Genomic DNA, 20,000 nt, shown 5'->3' on the forward strand with positions numbered 1-20,000 from the left:
AAATTTGCTGTCTCAGAGTTCACTTTGATGCATCATATTGGTGAAATTTCATAACAACATTTGTTGAATTTCATTGCAACATATGTATGATTTATGAAAAATTCTGTAAAAAAAAAAAAAAAAGTATTAAGTATGACTACAAACAATAATGAAAATAATAGTGATGTTGGAATAACATCAGGATCAGGAAATAAAGCTTAGGAACAAATTACTGAAATGGAGATGAAGATTTTTTTTTTAACTCAAAAAAAAAAAAAAAAATTTTGCCATGGGATGGGTAATGTTTTGTCTTTCCTCGAGTTGAAGTAGTGGAAATGTTTTGGTTTGCCCTTTACAAACATTTCCCCCCAGTTCCATTCTTTATTGCTTCAAATCTAGTTTTGTTACAGGCCACACAATTTGCTGACCTCGCTTAGTTTATTTGTTATTATAATCATTATTATAATCCATCCCAACAACCCCCCCCCCCTTCTTTCTCTGTTACTGTAGCATTATTACATTGTTACTAAACAGCCTGTTCAATGCAGGAGCAATGTATCATTTGTATGTTAGTAACTCCAACACAGTGGTAAAAGTAGTAGTGATGTCAGCGTCCAAGTAAAAGAACGGAAGACTGAAAGTAAGAGGTGAATGAACAACACACTGTCAGAAGTTACTTTAGCTTTTGTGTTTATTTTCTTCCCCATTTGATCTGATGGTAATTCATAACATTTCATTAATTAATGAGTAATTAATCAGAAGATTAAAAAGCATTATCCATGTATTTTTCTGGTGTATTTATTTATTTGTTTGTTTATTTATTATCTGTGCAACACATGATAAAAACAAATAGATGATCTACATGAATTATTTCAATGACATTATACACGTTATCTTCATTGTTCAGTATTATATAATATGTTGTAAATTGTAAAAGGGTCTTCTTTTAAAATCATCAGTGTATGTGTTGTAAGTGTGTGTGCATATAGTTATAGTGTGTGTGTGTGTGTCAGAGAGAGAGAGAGAGAGAGGGGGAGGTTAATGTGGAGTTGGTAACAGACTGAATGTCAGTATTGGGAATTATGATATAGTTTTGGTAGAGCAGCTGCAGCTGTAAACTAGTAAAATATCAAGAGTCATTGACTTGCACTGGTTGCAGATGTTGATTTTATTACGCTCTTACTCTTAGTCTTACCAATACTTGTTAACGACTTTGTAATGTGGATCATCTGATACTGATAATCATGCTAGTTAATTTTTACACTGTAATTTGCAGAATATATGAAAACTTTATTGAAACACAGATAAAATCATGACCATATTGATGTCATACATATATCATTATATGTGCATGCACACACACACACACACACACACACACACACACGGAGAACACCATACACATACCATGTATAGAGCTGTACATACACTCAGACGCATGTACTTGTGCACATAGTGAAAACTGAAATATACCTCGCATGCATGCATTTGATGATTTATGTACATGCGCACAGACTACTGAAATATACCTCACATGCACACATTTGATGATTTATGCACATGTATCTGCACAGACTATTGCATGCTTGCATGCATGCTCATGACTCAAGACCCATGGTCTAATTCTCTTTGATTGATAGTTGTGGGTAGAGAATCTGTCTCTTGTGTTAAGAACCTGTGTTTCTTTTGTTACTCTTTGTTTTTCTTTCTCTCTTTCTACAGGCTCTTACTGCCTCTGTCTGTTTTCTGTCTGTCTCTGTATCTGTGTGTCTGTCCCTCCGTCTCTGTCTGTCTGTCTGTTTCTGTGTTTGTCTTTGTTTCTGTCTGTCTCTATTTCTGTCTGTCTCTGTCCATCCATCTCTGTCTGTCTGTCCCTGTTTCTGTCTGTCTGTCTCTGCCTGTCCGTCTCTGTCTTTCTGTCCCTATTTCTGTCTGTCTGTCTCTGTCCGTCCGTCTTTGTCTGTCTGTTTCTGTGTGTCTGTCTCTGCCCCTCCGTCTATTTCTGTCTGTCTCTGTTAGTCTATTTCTTACCCCTCCTGGTTGAATTGCTCCATTGTATCCTCCTCCCCCCCCCCCCCCCCCCCCCACTTTTTTTTTTTTTTTTTTTTTTGGTAAGGGCTTCTGGCCTGCATAGTTAAACCTGTGTCAGTGTCTCCCCCTCTCTCTCTCGTATGCTCAGTGCACGCGCGCGCACACACACACACACACACACACACACACTCACATGGTCGATGGTGACATGCACTCGGGCAGACCTGTATACATGTATCTGATTCGGTCTGATTGATAAGCTGTAGACATGTCTCACTGTCAGTCTGCAGTGGTAGTGCAGGTCTCCTGTCTAGAATCTGACCCTTGGTATGAAATGAATTATATGTTGTACTTGTAAGTCTCTGACTGGCCTGAGTGTGCTCCCACCTCACACCCACCCTCTCTTTGTCTCTACACACACACCCACAGACATTTATATGAGATACACAAGATACAGATGTGCACATATAGTTATACAGACACACATGTATGCACGCCACAGGCATACACACACACACATAAACACACACATTTATTATATATATATATATATATATATATATATATATATATATATATATATATATATATATATATATACATATATATTTATATATAATATGTGCATATATAATATGCACATGCACGTGCACACACACATACACACACACACACATATATATATACACACACACGCACACACCCTGTAGACACACACACACATACCCTGTAGACACACACACACACACACACACACACACACACACACACACACACACACACACACACTTTCAATATCTTATGGTTTTTATGTGTGTGATGCATTGTATAGAAAGTTCTGCACTCTCAAGTTGATTTCATATTCTGCCCTACTGCACACTTTCATTTCCATATTATGTATCATGTGTGTATCACTATCAGAATACGAGTTTATAAGATATGCTCATTTTGTTATGAATTTTGATCTGTTCATGAATCTGGGTTAATCTGATATAAAGATCAAGGTAACATGTGTAAAATATACTCATTCTGTTTAAAATTTTGATCTGTTGATGAATTTGAGTAAATCTAACATCAGAAGTAATTGGCGTATTATATAATTTCTATCATCATTTATTTGAAACTAATACATGCACACACACACACACACACACACACACACACACACACATATATATATATATATATATATATATATATATATATATATATATATATATATACATATTATGTTCTGACTTACTGTGAGTACTCATCTACATTCAAAATCAAAATTATGCCTGCTTGTCTGGTTTAAGTAGATTAGTAGACACATGTATTCATACTCAGTATTGTAATTATAACGGGGCTACCCTCATTCATTGCCCCATTTGCATTAGATAGGCTGATATACCATGTAATAATTACCATAATACCTGCCCTCAACACATTAAGTAAGCTCATATATCATTGTAATAATTATCATAATAACATCCCCGTTCATGTTTAGTAAGTTCATATGTCATGTAATGATTATCATCATACCTGCCCCCTCCACATAAGAATTAAGATAAGCTCAGATATTATTATCATAATGCCAGTTCCCCAGGCCACACTGCATATTACCCACCCTCCCACCCCACCCCACCCCTTTCTTTCCAAGCTACCCTTCACAGGCAGACACTTACAAGTTACAGACTGATACTGTGATAGCTCAGACATGCACATGTATGTATAACATACAGTGCACATTCATGCACATACGCACGCACGCACACACACACACACACACACACACACACACACACACACACACACACACACACACACACACACACACACACACACACACACACACAACATTGCAGAATGGACAGGAAACCATTTGCAGAGACCAATGCTTTGACACACATGGAACAGACCTGGAGAAATCTTGTGAACAGGTCTGTCTGATTCCTTCCTGAAGTCAATGATGCTGCACAGATTTGAGGGAGAAGAAGAAGAAGAAAACAGCAATACAGTACATGTTAGTCATTTGATGATATTGTCAAAGAACAGAAACACGTGTTTACTTTAATGATCACTGAGACTCTTAACAGAATGAGAATAAATGGTATGAATAAATTATTGAAAATATTGAACCAGTGATTCTTGTCTGTTGGAAAGTGTCACCAGTACTATTAGTGTTAAGTGCTACTATTGTAACTAGTCTACTACTAGTACTAACTTGCATGCACCATATGGCCTGGACCGTAACCTGAAACTTGTCAGTGTTACTGGATTGCTACCTGGACTCTGTCAGTGCCAGTGTGAATTTACAGTCATGTGTATTTTATTTTGATATCAGACCAATTCAGGTGAATTGGTAATTTTAATAGGATGGGGTGGTCAGTCGCCGCACATAACTATGTTTGTCAGAGTGTGACACTGACATTTTAATAAACACGAAGTACCTAAGTCGCACACCTGTACACTTCAGTGGTTAATTGACCACATTGTTTACAGTGTGATTATTCCCAAGTACTTTACTAGTACGATGTAAGTATGATGGAGCATGATGAACCCAATCCTGAACTAAAATTTATATATATATTTTTTTATATCATGTTGGTTGGGTTTTTTTGTTTTTTTTTTTGTTGTTTTTTTTCTTCAAGTTTGAACTTTTGCTTCATCATTACTAGTAATTTCAGTTGTATGTCTCCTTCAGCCTGGTGACATGAATTTAGAATATTTTTATGCTTGACTTTGAACTAATTTGAAGGCAATATTGTGTCACTGTCAGTATATATATATATATATATATATATATATATATATATATATATAATAATATTAATATCTGTTTTTTTTGTTTTTGTTTTGTTTTGTTTTCCAAAGTCCAAGATCTTGCTAACTGTCTGGTGTCTTGGATGATCTGATGTTAACAGGACACACAAGTCAAACAATTGGTTAAACTTGATTGAAATGTAAACAAACGTCCATGCATGTTTTCATGAGACTGCTTAGTCCATGGTATGCATTACATGTGCTAAGTTGTTGTTTTTTTTATTACAAAGTGTGTGTGCACTGTCACTTAGTGCCAGCAATAATGTTAACTCTATCTTTGATAGCTGTGGAAAGATTAACACTCAATGTTCTCTTTACCTACTAAAGTCTAAGATGTGTTTTATGTGATTCACCAGTATACTATAGCTTGAGTCATGTAGGTGGACATGCTACATGTACCTGATGGCCTGTAGTGTAATGTTCAGCACAGAGATTACCATGACATGATCACAGTAGATCCTGACAACTTTTTTGGTTCATAGTTGTTTCATTTGATTTTCTTTCTTTAATTTGATGTCTCTTTTTTTCTTGTCTTTTTTTCACTTTAAGTGATATTGGACATTAGATTTCATTATATACAAAAAATAAAAATAAAAACCAAAAATGATGTTCTTCGTTTGTGGGCTGACTTCCATGTTCACTCATATGTGGAGTGATGGCCTAGGAAGCGAGAGAATCTGAGCGCGCTGGTTTGAATCACGGATCAGCCGCTGATATTTTCTCCCCCTCTACTAGACCTTGAGTGGTGGTCTGGACGCTAGTCATTCAGATGAGATGATAAACTGAGGTCCCGTGTGCAGCATGCACTTAGCGCACGTAAAAGAACCCATGGCAACAAAAGAGTTGTTCCTGGCAAAATTCTGTAGAAAAATCCACTTCGATAGGAAAAACAAATAAAACTGCATGTGGGGGAAAAAAAAAAAAAAAAAAAAAAGTGTGTTGCTGTAGTGTAGCAACGCACTCTCCCTGGGGAGAGCAGCCCAAATTTCACACAGAGAAATCTGTCGTGATAAAAAGAAATACAAATACATGTATGAGGGTTTTTACCCCCACTATGTAAGCAGTCATGCGCTTTCTGAGGGGAACAGAAAATGAGAAATGGAGAACAATGCATTTGACCATTGACGAAATGTATTGCTTCCTGTATGAAGTCAGTAAATTGTATTCCTAGAGAACACTCAGCACTGAATCGGAGAATGGTTTGCTGATCATGCGTGTGCTCCGGCATGTCAGTGAGAACTAACATTATTTTGCAAACTCGCTGTCACAAAACATTTCAAGTATTTGACACTTCAGACTGAAGCTCAGCCATGTGGAATGTAAGAACAGTCATTCAAAGAAAACTTTCAGTTCATGAATCATACATTTGTATTCATATTACTCTGTTTGTATTATTGTATTTTAGTACAACTGAAAATCAGATGTAGAGTGAATTGCATCCTGTTATAAAATCTTTTATGTAAGAAACTGTAGCAGTACTTATCAAAAACTTTTATTGTGTTTCATATTTTCAAGCTTTATTACTGATAATATCAGTTTGCAAGATGATTACCTGTAATGAGAGAGAGAGAGAGAGAGAGAGAGAGAGAGAGAGAGCATGTGCTATGTGTTATAAATACATGGAAACATGTATGTATGTGAGCAATTTGCTGAAAACATATGTGGAGTATGTTGGGGAGAGAATGCCTTTGGCACAGTGTCACTCCCCTCCCCTCTCCTCTCCCCCTGCACCTCCCTTACCCCACTGCCCTCCCCACGCCCCACCCCCCCCCCAGTCAGTGTCTTTGGATGCTAGTAATAGACTTAGTACAGAAGTACTGTACTGTTATTGGGCAACTATGACCAGAATTTGTCCCAGAATGCTTCCACTGCAGCTCCAGGGCAATGTCTTGGCTCAGGCGGCTCTAGAACTTTTCCTTCCTGTGACTGAGAAGAAAGGAAAGAGGGGATCCTGCTGAACACGATGATGTTGATCTATATATAACATGCACTGTACTTGTCTACAGTTTTCTTCAGGAGGCTTGTCCAATCTCTCTCTCTCTCTCTCTCTCTGTCTCTCTCTCTCTCTCTCTCTCTCTCTCTATATATATATATATATATAGTGGAGTTGTGTCAGTTAATCAAGTTCTGTTGTCTAACTCAGGAGGCAAACATTGGACAATGGGCTCTCAGCAGACATACACATGTATACTCATAGCATACTGACATAGTTGTTGAGATAGTGTGTTACGGAGCGAGTGTGCCTCAGGTGTGCAGGGATATTTTTTTTTTAATTCCAAGATCTCAAACCTTCCCTGTTGAAAATGTTTTCTTCTTCTTCTTCTTAGTAATAGTAGTAGTAGTTGTAGTAGTATCATCATTACTGTTATCATTATTATTGTTATATCTTATTTTATTTTATTTTTGTTTTTGTGTATGAGTGTGACTGAATCAATAAATATTCTGAAATTTCATTGGTTCAGTGTCACTTTGTTTGGGTTAGACTCTGGAACTGGGGTCAGCTTGAATGACGTAAACACCCCCAAAAACCTGAATCACTTGATCAAATCTGTTAATTTTATTATATGTGGATGACAGTGGTCCAAATGTCAGACATTTTATTATTAATAATAGTTTACTTCTGTTCAGTTAATTTTAACTTAAGCTTGTTGTCCTCCCAAACCCCCTTCCCCCATGCTCAGAGATCTGATCTTGCTGTTGAGCTGAACAAGATAAGATGCCTTTTTTTTAACTCTCTCCATACGAACAGCGAAAGAGACGACGTTAACAGCGTTTCACCCCAATTACCACCATAAAAATATTACAAGCGGAAGGCTCTTACACTGAAGAGGTGAATGTTGACAAAGAATACCACAATTCTGATGACGGAAGCTAAAGGTTGGGTCATTGAGACACCCACTGGACATCCGAGGGGTCTGTGTAGAGGAGAAGAGAGGACTGGCCGTACCGAGTGAGTTAAGACTGGTGGTGAAGGGAATTGATCACAAAGGTGTCTCTGTTTTCTGGTTCACTGTGCACACAGCAACAGACTGGTCCTATCAGCTTGTGACTGATCCTATCACAGAGCACATTCTGCGTGGGTGTGTCTGAGCACTGTCCTGAATGAAAGGTGTAAGGACTGTACCTCATGTCTTTAGGAGTTCAAGATTTCTGGTTGTGCATGAAAGTTGTAAGAAATGTGTGTGTGTGTGTGTGTGTGTGTGTGTGTGTGTGTGTGTGTAGTAGTAGTAGTAGTAGTAGTAGCAGATGTTTAGCATATATATATATAGTTTGTCTGAATGGAGTGACGCCTCCTTGAAAAACTGAAACTGAAAAAAAAGAGAAAGTTTTCAAAGTGTCCAGGACGCAAAAAGTAAACAGAAGCGCAGAAAGTAACGCAGGACACCAGGAGGCCGGTGTAGCGTCCTTGGCAGAGTGATCCCGTCAGTGGGCGGGAGCGTAGCCAATGGATTGGGCGGCTGTGGATAATTACATTCATCAGCACATGCGGAGGTCACCGAGGGTTTCCGGACTTACTCGGGACATTTTTTTTTTTTTTTTTTTTATTGTCAAGCGGCATGAAGTTAAGGGGTTCCGCCCCGATCAGGGAAAGTGGCCAGCTGTGACTTTGAATTTTAATGCCCGGTTGCTTGTCTCACTTTGGTTATTCCCTGTTAAAGTTATGGATGGGCTTGCTTGTGTGTGGAGGGGCGGAGGGCAGATGTATCCTGAGGTGTGCAGTGACGTTATTGCCATTGTTGGCGTGGGAGTTAAAACTGCCGTAGAGTTTGTGCAGGCAGGGTGAACTTTTGCCAGGTCATCTCTTCCAACTCTCAGAACTCGGATGGCTTCTGGGACTTCATGTGAAAGGTTCTCCCACTTTCCTTGGTGACTTTGTATTACCTGTTGGTTGGTTTTTGCTTTTGTTTAACTTTTCATTCATTTCTTTTTCAAGTTAAAGTTGTGTGCTGTTTATGATACATATTGTTTTAGTTAAATGTTTATTTGATTATGAATTACATTTTTGGAAATTACTGTTTTCTTGAGTTGAAACATTTTTTTGTTGACTTGAGTTACCTTAGTTTAATCTTAAACATTTATGTTTTTGCTTATTGCATGCTATGGTATTATCTATTTCTTTTTTTTTCTTCTTTTTTTAAGTATACAGTTTAATGTTGTACAGTTTAGATTGCTTTATTCTTATTTTTTGGAGGGGCCAAACTATTTTACTTTTTTATTTTTGGGTGAGAAAACCACCCCAACCTGAAAAACAACAACAACCAACTAAACACCTGAATATGATTATGAATGATGTGCATATAGAGATGCTAAGTCATTGAATCATGAAGATACATTGTGCAAACTCTCACCACATCTCATGATTTAGTTATAAAAATGATATTTGCATACATGTATTTTCTGTGATTGTGGGGGACAGTTTAGGATCAAGATGACTAGGACAGTCAGAGAAATTCCAGTGAGAAGGGTGAATTAAAGGTTATGATGAGTGCTATTACACTATTAACAGCAAGTTAACTATTAAGTATTAGTATGATTTGTATCCTAGCAGCACATGGTACTAGTAGTATTCTTTTTTTTGTGTGTGTGTGATTGATAATAAATGCTGTTGATGACTGATCACGGTGCTGTCAAGTAATCATCAGGTGTGACAGATTGGTGTAGAGAATGAGAATAGAAAGCAGAGAGAGGGAGGAAGAGTGAGGGACAGTACTATTAAGTGACGCCCGGAGTGAGCAAAGTTAATCAGCACATCGGATGCTTTCGGTCACAGTTGGTGAATTATTTTCCTTCATTTTGGTTGAGTGCTGTCTTCATTTTCTTCATCTTGCAGGTTTACATGTATCACTTATGAACAGTCATTTGGCATCATTGAACAAATGAGTCTTTCGCAAGGCAAAGTTCTGTTTGTTTTCCCCCACAAGTCCGTGTTTGTACTGGAGCAACTAAACTACCACAGTTTTCTATTCAGTTGTACTGTTTCTTTACCAACTGTACCACTAAATACCAGTACTACTATTAAAACCAAGTGTGGAAACTATGTTTACTATTTCTTTGTTTGCTGTTTCTACTTCTGTTAGTATTACTGTCTACTACTTAATGCGTACCATTCAATAGTCCAAAGCCAGAACTAGCAAAACGACCAGTACTAGTGAACCAGTGTTCACCAATGATCCGGGTTCGAGCCCTGTTTCGGCATGGTGTTGTGTCCTTTGGAAAGGTACCTTACTCCTCTTTTTCCTCGATGTTAGGATGGGTAGGTATACCTGATTTAGTAAGGTTTAGGAAGGTGAAATTGGGAGGAAGAAGACTGGGGCCCATCTTCCTATGCTGAGCTCAAGACACATTGGATATATACTATATCTACTGTATACATGAATTCACCGCTTCGTGGCTGTAACAGGCTATAACTAGTGTAAGACCTTAAGTTGTTGTTGTTGTGGGTTTTTTTTTTAAATCCTCATGACAACAGTGTGATAGGAAAGAGTCAAGTAACGAAAGGGTCACGGCAGGAACACACGTTGGTCAAGATGAAAGAGAAACAGCTCTCACGAGAGCAGCAAAGGAAATGCCAGTGTTCAGTCAGAGAGAGAGAGACGGGGGGTGAGGGGGGTTATAATCTCTGTCTGTCTCCCCCTCTCTCTCTTTCTCTCTCTCGCTCTCTTTCCTTCTTTTTCTCAGTGACGAGAGTACACATGATTGACAATCAAAACCCCCCAAAACAAAAAAACAAAAACTGTTCAAAAACCTGTTGCCAGTTGCGAGACATCGCCAGATGGCATTATCATAGCTTGCTAAGTATTATAAACCATCTGTCTCATCAGGATAATGTGCTCGTGTGCCACATGTATCCTGCCGACGTCCTGTGAGCTAAGGCAATACCTTACCCGGGTGACAGCGCAAATTCCGCTAGCAGGAGCAGCTAGAAGGCTGTGTAGCTTTGTCTGTCAGGGATGATTTCATACTGGTATACACTACATGAGCTGCTTGAGTTGTGGGTTTGCTGTTCACTGTGCCAATTAATGTGCGATCTAAGAGGAGATAGGGTGTTGTTGTTTTTGTGGGCTCGTAACTTTGCTTGCTTGAGGAGGCATTGTTTTGGTGAGAGACAGACAGACACAGAGATACCAAAGACAACAACAACAACACGACAACAATCCCAAAACAACCAATTTGGAAAGTAAGATAATCGTTTCCATTAACACTAACTGTACAATGTTATTGTTAAATAACATAAATAGAAGGTGCACATGGTTGACTTTTGTCAGCAACCTGATTTTTTTTTTCCAAGTTTTTGTTTCGAACGAGTCTCGACAGTTTCCAGTAATACACATGAGAATATGACACGGGTGATGTGGACAATGTATTATGTTATGACTCAGTGGCAGAAAAATGTTTGTACACGTGTTTTTTTCGTCTTATATATTGAGTTCAGAAGGTGTAAGCTCCTTTTTAGGTATTAGTATGACAACACTAGTAATTCGTCCCAATAGTGTTCTTATGAGAACCAAGAGCCTGAGGTGATGGTGGTACCTTTCTGGTTCCTTTCCCCGTACGTTCAACTTGCTTGTATACAAAAAAAAAAAAAAAAAAAAAAAAAAAAAAAAAAATCTGTAGCACTTGCTCAGTGTCTGTGAGACACACACACACACACACACACACACACACACACACACACACACACACACACAACAGAAAGAGAGATAGAGAGAGAGGCACGCAGGCACGCACAGGCAATGCTGATTAAATCCTGGCTGATCCTTTCAGCGCCGTGGGTTGGGGGGCAGCTTAGCTGACCAGGCATCTGAATAGCCTGGGCGCCACCTTGCCGGACTGACTGACTGACTGACCACCTCAGGGGAGGGAGGGAGGGGGAAGGGTGGCAGGAAGCAGTTCTATTTTGTCCAGTTTCTAAGCCATGGAGAAACAAGTGAACTGTGTTGAGGGGCTGAGAGAGAGGTTAGGAGAGAGAGAGGGGAAGTGGAGGATGCGAACGAAACGATTTTTTTTTTTTTAAACCAGGGAAAAGTTTGCTTTTTTTTCTACCCAGCCCTGAGGCATTAAAAAGCACACACAACCAAACAACAACATTAAATGAAGCACTAGATCGGAAAAAAAAGAAGATAATGATAAATAGACCATTAGCAGGATCACACACAATCGCGCGCGCGCGCGTGCACGCACTCTCTCTCTCTGTCTCTTCTGTCTCTTTCTCTCCCTCTCTCTTGCGCTTGCTTGCAAAATACAATGAATGTGTTACAAAAGGGGGAGGTGCGGGGCGGGGGGTTGGGGGTGGGGGGCGGGAATGAAAAGAGAGAGGGAGACAGAGAAGAGAGAGAGAGTGTGTGTGTGAAATGCTTATCAGGTACGTGTGAGAGAGAAGAGGGGTGAAAAGAAGACCTGTACTTTGTTAAAAAAAAAAAAAAAAAAAAAAAAAAGCGGAGGGGAAGGAGAGGTGGAGACGTGATATTGGTATTCTTAGTTTTCTGCCTTCACTGTTCCCCGCAAAACTTTATCTACTTTTCGGCCCGTGTGGGGCAGAGGGGGAAATTTAAGTGTGTGTGTGTGTGTGTGTGTGTGTGTGTGTGTGTGACCTCACCTCCCCCAGTTTCCTTGGTCCCGTCTTGTTCTTCGTTGGGGTATATATGTAATGAAAATACTTAGCTACTGTTGGAGGAAGTCCTTTTTGTACCCCCTACACCATTACTTGTTCAAATTTATAGTCTGTGAGCGACGACCCGGGCTGCCTCTGCTTACTGTTTTACTGTGATGGTAGGGATCGAGTAGTTGCGGTTTGTCGGGGTCCACCCCCCCCCCCACTTCCCCCCCGCCTCCCCCCGACCCCCCTTCAGACTTTTTTTTTTAGTGAAATACCTGGTACTTCTTGTCTGTCTGCATGTCAAGAGGTTGGTGTCTAGTCTTACTGATTTGTCTGTCTGTCTGTTTCTCTTTCAGTGGAAGAAGAGTCGAGACCCCCGCCACTACCAGCTGCTTACTGTCTGTGTCTTTCCGTCATTTTTTCTGTTTCTCTCTCCCTCTCCTCCACTCTCTCTGGTCTTCTTCCCTCTCCCCTCTCCCCCCCCCTCTCTCTCTCTCTTCCGTTGACTCTCTTTCTGTCACAGAGAGAGAGAGAGAGAGAGAGAGCAAGCAGAGGTAGTCTAATTCAGGCGCAGCAGATAAGACATATTTTGGTATACGATGTGTGTGTGGAAGAGACTTACAGTAGAGAGGTTCCAATCCATTGGGGCGGTTGGTAAATGGGGGCGGGGGGGGGGGGGGGGGGGGATGGGCGAACTCGGGGGGGGGTGGGGGGGGGGGGGGTAAGGCGGAGTCGATGATAAGTCGATAATGGAGAGGAGGAGGAAGGAAAAAAATCTCATACGCTGGAGAGAGAGAGAAGTCGATAAGGTGAGGTTGGGAGAATGGGGTGGAGTAAGGGTGGGGAAGATAATTTAGCTCTACAGTCAGTGGCTGAGTCACACACGTGTATGATGGGCCCTCAGGCCTATGAGGCTTTACAGGTGCATCCTCCATCCCTCCCTCCCTCCTCCTCTTCCTGCCCCCCCCCCCCCCACACACACACACACACACACACACTCCCTCCTGCTTCTCCTACCCCGTTTTCCATCCTTCGTGTGTGTGGAGACTGTACGATTGTTTGTGTGTGGGGCTGGGTGGGGTGGGGTGGGGTGACTGTGTGTGTGTGTGACTCCACTGAAGATACAACTTATTTTTTTAATAGATTATATTTCAACAGCAAAAAAATGTAATAGTATACACCTCAGACATTCAGTTGATGTTCACTTGCATTAAGTTTTGCAAGAGAAACGAAAAGGAGAAAGAAGTAGATGGTAAAGAAAACAAAACTACTTTTTTTTTGCAATGTGTGACTATCGCTTATCAGTTAAAAGTACTTGCAGGAGGGAAGTGTGTTTCTTAAGGGCTGTTAATGGTAGTCTCCGTCTGTGTTTATGTCTTGTCTCGAGTCTGAAGCTCTATCTCTTCCTCTTGCTCAGCGAAGTATTCCCTCTCTGTGTATATATATCTCTGTCTCTAGACATTCTCTCTTTATCTCTTGTCTGACTCTCACGCTTTATCTCTCTCTCTCTCTCTCTCTCTCTCTCTCTGTCTCTGTCCCTCCCTCTAGAGTTCTTTCTTGTGCGCGTGCGTGTCACACTGACTGTATGTGCGTGCGCTGTGTGTGTTTGTGTGTGTGTGTGTGTGTGTGTGTGTGTTTCCCTCTGCTTTTGTCGGACGTACTTAGAGAGAGCGCGCGCAACTGAAATAGATATAACAGCACGATAAAATCTTAAATGGTCTTCATGGCCTCACAAGTATACTTTTTTATTATAAAATTTACTTCAGGAGTCTTGGTTTACGAACGTATGTGTTTTTAATTGTGGTCTGTTCTGTCAGTGAAATTTACTAGTTACGATAAAAAAAAAGAATAATAATAATAATAAAAAACAACAACAACAACAACTATTACCAAGGCTGCTTGGTATATCTAGGACGGCGAACTTTGGAAATTATTTAGTGAAATGGCAGGATAACTAGTTCAGCGGTCCTATTTTGCAAGTCATGTCTGCTGAGATACATGTTTTTTGTTTTTTTAGCAATCGGTTTGGTTTTTTGGGGGCGTGTGCGGGTTGTCCGTTCCTTCTTCCCTTTCTACCTGTGTGTGTGTGTGTGTGTGTGTGTGTGTGTGTGTGTGTGTGTGTGTGAATACGCGTGTGTGTACGTTTGTGTGTGTGAATACGTGTGTGTGTGTGTGTGTGTGTGTGTGTGTGTGTGTGTGTGTGTGTGTGCTTACTGTTAGATTACTGGACACAACATGGATTCGGGCTCACATGTAGCAGCTCTGAAGTCAAATCAAGTCAAACGCGTACCACAGAAAGGGCCGTGGCAGACTCGGTAGCTTGGCCGTTGGACAAGTTTCTAATCCAGCGGTGTTCACCAGTGTTCCGGGTTCGAGGCCCCCGTTTCGGCAGTACTGTGTTGTGTCCTTGGAAAAGAAACTTCTGGTCTGAAGTTCCTCACTCCACCCACGTGTTAGTGGGTTGGGTACCTGGCCGGTCGGGAAGGTTGAAACGATCTTAGGAGCCTTGGAAAAGGTACTTTTACTCTGAATTTCCTCTCTCCAACCAGGTGTGTACGGGTACCTATACCTGGCTGATCGAAGGAGAGGATCAGGTGTCAGTTGCATTGCTTGGTTCTAACTTTTTGACAGTTACACGTGAATAAATGCCTACGTTGACCGAACTACGCCATTGGTCAGTTCCATACTACACACAGTTAGTAGCGGGTTACGACCATACAAGGCTCTTCCGTCCGAGCAATGCAACTGGCTCCAGGTCCCGTATTCTTCCTATGCCGAGCCTTAGACACGGTGTAAATATATAATTCACTGTCCGGATGACCGTAAAACTTAAAGGACCTTTGACACGGCGCTGGCACTAGGCTGGGTCAGTGGCTGGTCACTTAGTGGACCTGTAGATCTCCGTAAAGTTCTACAGACTGCTTGGAGGATGGGTTTGATGGAAATCGTCAAGATTTAAAACCTCCAACAGTTCCACACTGAACAGTAAACGTGTTCCCTTTCTCCAGTGTGAAGGAGTAGGGAGAGAGAGGTCGGGAGAGACACAGAGAGAGTTCTCTTTCGAGACAAAGATAGAACAAGCGTTGGAGGAAGAAGATGTGTGCGGGGGGAGAGGGGAGGGACGTATGGAGGGCAAGGGACTGTGTAAGATGACTGCCAACAGGTGTGAAGGGTGGGAGGAGGAGAAGGAGGACGAGGTTAGGGAGGAGAGGAGGGGAAGGGGGTGGGGGAGATGGATGTGGACAGGTGAAGCGACACTGCACCGGCGGAGACGTCAGCTTGATTTTTGTATTTCATGTGCACGCGCGCACACACTACATTATACCCCCCACACCACACACACACACACACACACACACACACACACACATGCGCATAAGAGAGAGACAGACAGACGGAACCTCAGACCAACAAGGCAGAAGACTGAAGAGCTCTCATCTGCAGATCTGGGGGTGAGTCAGCGACGGAGAACTGAAATACATTGTCATACATATTTGGCCAAAGCGGCGGGTACTACTAGAATTCAGTCCGTGAGAGATGTCTACGCCATGGTGGTCTAACCAGGAAATTATACAAACATGTGTACCACTTTCCTCCTTCCTCCCCTCCCCTCCTCCTCTTTCCTCTGAGCACAACAACAACACATTACATTTAGTCACAGGGATGGTCCCGTCATGTTTTACATGACCATAAAACGTTCTAGTCACATGGATATATATATATATATATATATATATATATATATAGAGAGAGAGAGAGAGAGAGAGAGATCATATATTCCCGTCATCTTTTTGTATTGACCATAAAACGTTCTAGTCACATTGATATGTTGCCGTCATCTTTTACATAACCATATTACCTTCTGGTAACGCGGATGTTCCTGCCCTCTTTTGCATGACCATAAAACGTTCAAACTTTTGGAGCCGCCATTTCATGGAGAGCGAACGAGGCGAGTTCCTGGACGAAAGTCAGTGAAACGTGGTAAAGACTTCAGGGACTGCGGTTCCCTCCTCCTCCTCCACCACCTCCACCACCAACCCACCCCTCTCCCCCCATTCCACCCCCGCATTCCCATCCCACCCCATCCCATTCAATCGTCTGACTGAAAGCGCTGGGAATGTTTTGGGACGCTCGTGTTTTCTTGAGTACCTCTCCCCCTCCGCCAAAGTTTGGACAAGGCAGACTGGGGGTGTACTTAGCGAGGGTGGTATTTGTCTTGAGGGACAAACCCTTTCTCCCTCTTCTCTCTCTCTCTCTCTCCCCCTCTCCACAGGTAGATAGACTGTAGAGATAGCCAGCCACCTATCTCTCCCTTCGGACGAGAAGGGGGTGGAAAGTTGTCTTCTGACGGGCAGAGAGAGGGGGGGGGGAGAGAGAGGGAGAGAGACAGGGAGAGAGAGAGAGGGGTGGGAAAGGAAGAAAGAAAGAGACAGGGAGGGAGGAAGAGAGAGGGGGGTGGGGGGAGGGAGAAAGAGGGAGAGAGAGACATGGAGGGTGAGATAGAAACATGGAGAGAGAGATGGGGGGAGAGAGAGAGAGAGATGGACCACTTGGGCAAACAAACAGCCTCAGGAGGAGGAGTGGTGGAAGGTAGTGTTGGGTATCTTGGGGGTGGACATACCCCCACCCCCATCCCCCATCCCCGCCCCCTCCCGTTCTCCCCCCCTTCACTCCTTGGGGCAGTGGGCGTTGAATTGATGAATTAAGCTGGGGGAAAACCCAGGACAGAGGTTGACCTTCCGTGGTAGTGCGATCCTGCTTGCTCATTTACTTGCACGAGCTTTAACTGTAGAATATAGGAGCTGAGAAAACTGATTTCACGCCATACAAACACAACAAGGGGGGAAAAAAAGTGTGTCCCACGAGCGTCAGAACATTATCTAGTGTTCGTTGTCCATGCCCTGTCTGTTTTCTCTTGTCTTGTTTTTGTTTTTTTGTTTTTTTCTCTCGTTTTCTTTTGTTTTTGTAAGTTCTGTTTCTATTTTCTTTCTTTGCGTGTATGTGTAAAGGTGTAGCGGTTTGGCTCGGAACTGAAGGCTGTGGATCCTGTCTGTTTTACGACAAAATACAATACGAACAACAGCAGCAACAAGAAAAATATACTCTGTTTTTGTCTTCTTCTTCTTCTTCTTCTTCTTCTTCTTCTTCTTCTTCTTCTTCTTCTTCTTCTTCTTCTTCTTCTTCTTCTTCTTCTTCTTCATCTTCTTCTTCTTCTTCTTCTCCTCCTCCTCCTTCTTCTTCTGCTCCTCCTCCTCCTCCCCTTCTTCTTCTTTCTCCTCTTCTTCTGCTTCTCCTCCTCCTCCTTCTTCTTCTCCTCCTCCTCCTCCCCCACTTCTTCTTCTTCTTCTCTCCCTGTCTCTCTTTCTCTGTTCTGTCTCTGTCTTGTCTCTCTCTCCCTCCCCCCCCCTCTGTGTGTGTGTGTGTGTGTGTGTGTGTGTGTGTGTGTGTTTGGGACAGAAAGAGAGATTCAGCCCTGTATGTTTTTGGCTGCGGTTTTCCCTGTATCATCCGTATCGGCCCTCCACCTGACCCCTCGCCCTTAATCTTTTCCTGCTCCTTGAACTTTTATTATTATTACAGAGCTCTTACTGCCAGCACTGCTGCAGCTTGCTGCTTGTATCGGTGCTGCAATATGATTTAACCCTTTCTCAACTAGGTAGAGGATCCATGTCACTGAAGGGTGGCCATGAACCTTCTGCTCTTTATGTTCGATAGTAAGATAGGCCATATTTTCTACACGTCACAGGGGGAATCCTCAGCTAGTCTCAGACACCATATTTTCTGTGTTTACAGCACAAGGGAATTCATTTTCTTCGCTTTATTTATATCTCAGCTTAGTTTTGTTTAAACCTCATGTATGATCTCGTCTTATCTTCTAGTTATGATGACATCCGTCACATATTCAGTATGTACATACATCAGGACAGGACTTTATATAAGATTTTCTTGTTGTCCTTGCCCTGTCCATCGATACCTGTGTTGTATTGCGACATGTTCCAGATAAAATACTGTTTAAACCAAGGGAATTTTGAACTCCAAATTGACTGGCAGTGAAAGGGTTAAGTTCTGCTGCCAGTGCTGCCACTGCTGCTCTGTTGTCGTCCTCTTCTTATCGCATCCAGTACTTGTGTGCTAACACTTTATACAGTGTGCCTGTGGAGGCACTCAAGTACTGCTGCAGCTGTTGCTGGTACGATCATTCCATGCTTGAATTATTTGTTGTTTCTCTTGTTGCCGCTGTTGTATCGTATCGTGTTGTAATGTTTTACTGTTTGCTTTATTGTCACAGTCTTATTTCTTTGTATGAAATTCGGGCTGTTCTTTTTTGGGAGAGCGCGTCTACAAACAGCTGCGCTTTTTTTTTTCTTTTTTTTTTTCTTCTTTTTTTCTGCATGTTCTTGTTATTCCGTCGTCTTCCTGCTCGTGAGCTCGGTTATCATCAGCATCATTTTTAAAGTTATTGTTCTCAATTCTTCTTCTAGTCTGCTCGTCCCATTAATTATTCTCCTCTTCCTGTTCCTTCTTCCAGTGACATAGATCATATTTTCCGTTACTACCACCACCACCACCATCGTCATCATCTTCATCGTCATCTTCATCTTCAACACTTTTTTCCTTCTTGATTCTCTTTTTGCTGTCGTGAAACCTCTTTGCTCCTCTCTGATGGTTATTTACCGTAGGGGACCTACCCAACACGTTAACTGACACCACCAGAACGACCACATCTTTCAGATGGAGACAGCGAAAATGCTTTGTTTTTAATACTCTGTGTGTGTGTGTGTGTGTGTGTGTGTGTGTGTGTGTGTGTGTGTGTGTGTGTGTGTGTGCGATTCGAACCATGGACTGAGTGAGTTCGGCACTCTAGATGCCGACCGACAGAGCTGACCACGGGCCAGCTAGCACCCCTAGAACCAATATTTTAAGTTGGCAGCCAAGGGGGTGCGGTTGTGTGTGTGTCTGTGTGTGTGTGTCTGTGTTGGGAGGGGGGAAAGGGGGAGGGTTGCTCAATGCTAGCAAACCAAACCAAACGAACGTTTCCGTAGCTGTGGTATGGCCTTAAAAAAAAAGAGAAGAAAAGTTGCTTTCTTTGTTGGTTGGTAAGGTTACGACCCACCACCACACATCCCCACCCCCATCCCCTCACACACACACACCCCTCCCCCCCCCCCCAAAAAAAAAAGAAGAAAAAAAACAAACCGCTTCACATGTTATTATTAGCTAGCTGCCTCCGCGAGCCGAACAATTCGGTCCAGGTAAAAAGGAAGTTAGAAAGGAGGAAAAAACGTCTGGCTGTTTTCTTCCACTGGAAGCTCTGGTTTGAATGTGGGGGTGGGGGAGGTGTGGTATATGAGAGGTAGAGGAGGGTGTGTGTATGTGGGAGGGGCGGGGGATAGAGAGAGAGAGAGCGGGGAGGGGGGGGGAGAAACTTGTGAGACTCTCAGAGAGAGAGAGAGAGAGAGAGAGAGAATTGTGAGACTCAAATTGTGTCCCACGACGGGAGGGATGCAGTCAGATCCACTTCTACAGGTGAACATACGTCCGAGGGACCGATCTGACTCGGATGCTGGTTATGGTTGGGAAGGGCAGA

At 42.2% G+C, this 20,000-nt stretch overlaps 1 protein-coding gene across 1 annotated transcript in view; it reads left to right on the forward strand.

Annotated features, from left to right (window-relative positions):
- LOC143290298 (uncharacterized) overlaps nt 1-20,000 on the forward strand; it is a 138,549-nt gene that overhangs the window by 946 nt on the left and 117,603 nt on the right. The window lies entirely within an intron of this gene.

The sequence above is a fragment of the Babylonia areolata genome, chromosome 15 (genome assembly GCF_041734735.1).
Source record: "Babylonia areolata isolate BAREFJ2019XMU chromosome 15, ASM4173473v1, whole genome shotgun sequence".
In the NCBI taxonomy this organism is placed as follows: Eukaryota; Metazoa; Mollusca; class Gastropoda; order Neogastropoda; family Buccinidae; genus Babylonia; species Babylonia areolata.